Below are 5,244 nucleotides of genomic sequence, written 5' to 3' on the forward strand. Positions count from 1 at the left end.
ATTCAATAACATAAATGAACAATATAGACTGCTGTTACATAAAAATAAAAACACAACTAAAAACAACAAATACACACAACTGTTCCAGTTAACCAACCTACGGCTACGGAAAGGTTGAATCGGAAAGACTGATATGCTTGTTATTACTGCCATGTATTGGGCCAGTAGTGCCCATGTAGCCAGCATCAAAAGCTTGCCTCCTCTAGCGCTTTTGGTGACAAGAGAAGCAACCCTGATGAGTGAGAGATAGCCATCTTGTCTTTAACGAGCGGAAGCCCATTTTTTCCGAACGTGAGCATACTGCCGGTTCCGAACGGAGCCGATAGTCTCCGGAGGTGACCGGCATATTTATCCGACATTTTTTTCGTTTATTAGGTAATCTATATTATATTTTAATTTCAACTTGTATTAAATTAATAAAAAGAAATAAATACTGAGGTTTATTTATTTCTAAATGCTGATCATTTGCGAATTTGGTATCGGGTTATTGACCACGCATGCGCATTTCGATTTATTGTTACTTTAGGAGTTTTCTTGCATATTGAAATCCTTTAATAGTTTTTGGAGGGTACTATATCCATTTTTTTAAATTGGATTTTTTTTTTTTTCATCAGTTCTACACGCATTTCGATATATTATAACTTTTAAAGTTTTCTTCCCTATGTTTGTTTATAAGGATTTCGGGGATATTTGAACTTATTTAGGGGGAGGAAGACATAATCAAAAATTTTCCAACAATTTAGGTCAGATTTCCTAACTTGCTGTGGGGGAGTATTCTTTGAAATCGCCCTTTCCCTAAACATTGTTGGAATATTGATCTCCCCAAATAGTCTTTATGTGTAAATTTAGAATATAATAACTCCTTTGAATAATGTTATACTTGATTTAGGAACTTTCAAATGCTAAGATAAACTAACCACCATTTTCAAATATTTAATGTCTGAAATGTACAATCCAAGAAATGGTGATAGTTCATGCTTAGTCAAAGAAAAATTCTCAGTAATGGATGGTGCTATCCATAGCATCTTATTGCATCCTCCCCCTGCATAGCCCTGTGTTTCACTTGACCATAATCTAACTATTGTCTTTTCTTACAAATGGCTCATTTTTGGAAAGGCCAGGACTTTAAAACAATTAGGATGTAAAAAACAACGAGGATGTAAAAACCAACAAAAATTCAACTTCTGGCAGAAAGTTAGATTAAAGTACTGTAAAATGGAATAGCTATGTGCCTAGGTGTACAAAATTGTTCCACAAACTATTTCCAGATGTCAACCACTTTTAGTGGCCGAATGATATGTTAAAAGAAGTTCAGATAAAAAAAAGTCGCTCCGCCCTAAAAAGTGTTGAGGTTTGGGAATCATGTGGCCTACCTAATGTTGTACCCCTTGGCACAAAGTTGTGCCGTTTTAAAGTAATTGACAATGGTAGCCTATATTTTGATATTTAACCATATTGGGGAATAGCATTAAGCATTTTGCTCATATTGGGAAATAAACATATGTATTTTCCTTGTATTTCATCTGTTTGGTTTCTACTTTTGTCTGCCTTCCGTTAACACTTTGATGTTGTTTTTGCCGCTTATTTATGTTATTTCCTCTTTTACCTCCCCAGACTGAGCATTTTTCTCACAAGTGCACTCCTTAGGTGACATTTTTTTTCTCATTTGAGCATTTTGCTTACCTGAACACCTCATGTGTTTCTTATTTTAAATCATGAACCAAGACAAGAAGCTCTTAGATCTTTCATGAAATCTGGATTCTTCAGACTCTGATGGAAAATTTAAATTTCAAATTGCATTGAAAATAATCATAAAGATTTTTGTCATCATCACATCCAACTATACAGAAAAATAGTACAAATCGTCTACCATGAGATAAATGATCACGGGAGACCTCTTTGTGGACAAAATAGTAGGACACTTCTGCCAAGTTAAACATATTACATATCTAATTGTAACTATAATATAGAAATATGATTTATCAAAATTAACTCCAAGGTGAAATAAATAAGTACATATAATTTCAAATTTTATTATGTCCATACTATTAACAAAAATTGTTAACATACTTCAAATACAGTGATATCATTGGTGTAGGTAAATATTTATTTGAAACATGCAAACTATCTATGTGTAATATTGTTCATTGAGAAATATGTTAGATTATGTAAACACAATACACGAATAAAAACAATCATAATGTTTAGGGTAAAAAATTTCTATAAATAATGAACAAAACGAACATTTATATACACTAATCTATACAAAGTAACTTATGTCTATTCAGATTATTCATTACAAATAATATACAGAAAAATATTTTTGGAAGTACATTTTTTTTTGGAATTTTTTTTTAAACCTAAATAATTCATTTGTTTACTAGCGAAAAAAGATTACTATTTAAGCTATAAAACTTTAACTCGGAAGCAATTACTCTAAATTAAAAGTTTATACAAATTTGTATTTTTCCTATCTTTAAAGTCAAATTGGATTGGAATTCATCCAAAATAAAAAAAAATTAAATTTAACACTAAATTTATAAACAAAATTTATTTATATTGATTATTTTAGTGAAATTCGTCACTATTTTAATTTAAATTTATTTTTTCCTTGTCCTTTTTTTTTTCTTTTCAATGCAATAATTCTTTATTAAATTGATATAAAGTTTAAATGTCCTTTTTTTTTATTAGGGCAATTTTTTATATTTTATTATGTTTGCTTTAACATTAAAGAGTACATGATTTTGAGTTAAAGATAATTTATTGATTTGATTTTAAAATCATAGTTTTACTATTTGCTTTCATAGCTCTGAAAATATTAAAACTGTAAGAGTATAAAAAACAAGATTATTTGCAAAAAACAAAAAATTAAATATCTACAGAAAAAAAAACTTTTTGTAGTATAAATAAATGACTTTATGGCACATTTAAGTCTTTTGTTTGATTAATTAATTAATTGTTAGTAATTAAAATTATATAATTGATAATATACATTTCAATAATTCAAGCTGACCTTTCAACAGGATCTTTTAAAAATAATCATATGATTTATTTTTTGAATAAAACAATTAATAATGTAATGAATGCTTGTAATTAAAAGGGAAATTCTTCTACATTAACAACTAAGTAAATTAAATTAAAATATTGCATAAGCTGCGTTAGTTGAATTAATTTATGGTTAAAGAAGAAATAATTAATGAAAGCTAACCAATTTAAATTACGACATACAAGTACATAATAAGAATTTATTTTATTTCATGATATAACATACTACTTAAAATTTTATAATTGCCTAAAGGTCAAAAAACTTCGTACGAAAATACAATACAATATTTTTAAACAAACAGTGAACTGTATTGTGCTCAGAGGGGCAGTGTTTTTTTTGTTATGTGTTGAAAATATTGTATTTTCATTCTAAGTTTATGACTTTTAGGCATATATAAATTTTTAAAAAATAGTTCATTAATTATTCATTCTAAATTTTAATTTTAAAAAATCACAATTCACCAGAAATTGTAATTTAAGCACAATTGTATGAGTTTTATAAGAATTAAAATACATAAATTGTTATTTATTATACAAATTATCAAAAGAGCAACAATAAACTAAAATATGAATAAATACTACGTTTTTCTCATACCTAATAAATAGTTTTATTTTTTAAAATGTCAAAAATGTGGTTAAAATGAATATTTTATATTTTTTAAAATATTGATTATGAAATTTTTAATGCAGCTCAACTAAGTTTTTTTTTTTAAATTTGTTTAAAGAAAAAAGTTATTTCTTCATTTGACTCAAATGAAAATAATGTAGCAATATAGTTTCTGAAATTTCAAATTCAGGAGTATGGAATGTAAATAAAATAAATTGTCAAAGAAGGTATTCAATGCAAAAAGATAATTTAAATGTTTTATTTATAAAATAAATTGCTGGGGTAAAGTTAGATATAAAAGGGCATTAAAGCTTAAAATCTTTTAGTGACTAGTCTCTTCTTTTTTTTTTTAGACTCAGAATAATTTACTATATTAAGTCTTGGCTCAATAACTTGCCTCCAGTGCTTTAAAGGAAAAGAAATGTTATATTATTTGATGCAAATTATTATAGATACAACTTAAAAAAGGACTGATAATGAACTGTAAAGTGTAATTGATGTAATAAAAATGACTTGAAACAAAAATCATTTTATTTTTAATGAACATTTTTTTTATTATTTTGATATTTTAAGTTGTACAAAATTAAGATTTTAGCATAATTTATTCAATTATACGAGCAAGTAAGTATTACAAAAACAATTAAAAATAACCTCAAAATGATTTGAATTATTTTCATTTATTTTTTTAAAAGTTAAGTATCTTTTTCATATTGTTTTGAAAAAATAATATGATATCTGACTATTTTCATTATAGTTATTATTTTACATTGATTAATAATTTGCAAATCATAAGCCAAAAAGTAATTAAAAATAATTTTAGCCAATTTTAAAGTTATTCTGAACTTAACTGAGGAACCTCACTCTTCATCGGATTTTCACGGCTAAACTTACTCAGTTAATTGCATAAGAAAATGATTTTTTTTTCTTTACAAAATTAATTTTGGAATAGATAACTTCCTTTGAATAATAATAATATTATTTTATAATTTCACAATTTTATGAAATACTTTTTCCCAGCGAATTTTGATTATTATATTAAAAGAGAAATTTCCAAAAATAAATACTGGTTTTTATTATAATTAGTAAATTAAAACTATATTTAAAAGAAAACAAAAAGAAATTATCAAAAATGTATGGTTTTCAAATTCTGCTCCTACTTAACAATTTGAGAATAAATCACTTAATTATATCACTAGAGTCTAAAATATACTAATTACTAAACATAGACTACTTTCAGCTAAAATTGTATATACTATAATAACATTTAAGGTGACAAACATTTAAGACATAATTTTTTGATAATGTTTAAATGCAAATTTTGAAGTTATTAAAAGTGAAAGAAGAATTTGACAATATCCGTCTATTGTCCTAATTTCTAAACACATTATATATTTTTAAAATTAGATAAGTAGTGAAACATTAATTTTTAAAACACTAATGAAATGTATTCAAGTACCTTAAAATATTTACATTAAGACATTGTACTGAAAAATCATAAGTCAGTTTGAACAACACGTAATTTCCATTCTATTCATAACTCGGGGATCATACATAACTTATGTAATTTTTCACGAGTAAAAATTACAAAAAAA

This window comes from Halyomorpha halys, unplaced genomic scaffold (assembly GCF_000696795.3).
Source record: "Halyomorpha halys isolate HHAL.00 unplaced genomic scaffold, Hhal_1.1 Scaffold1089.1, whole genome shotgun sequence".
NCBI classification, from domain to species: domain Eukaryota; kingdom Metazoa; phylum Arthropoda; class Insecta; order Hemiptera; family Pentatomidae; genus Halyomorpha; species Halyomorpha halys.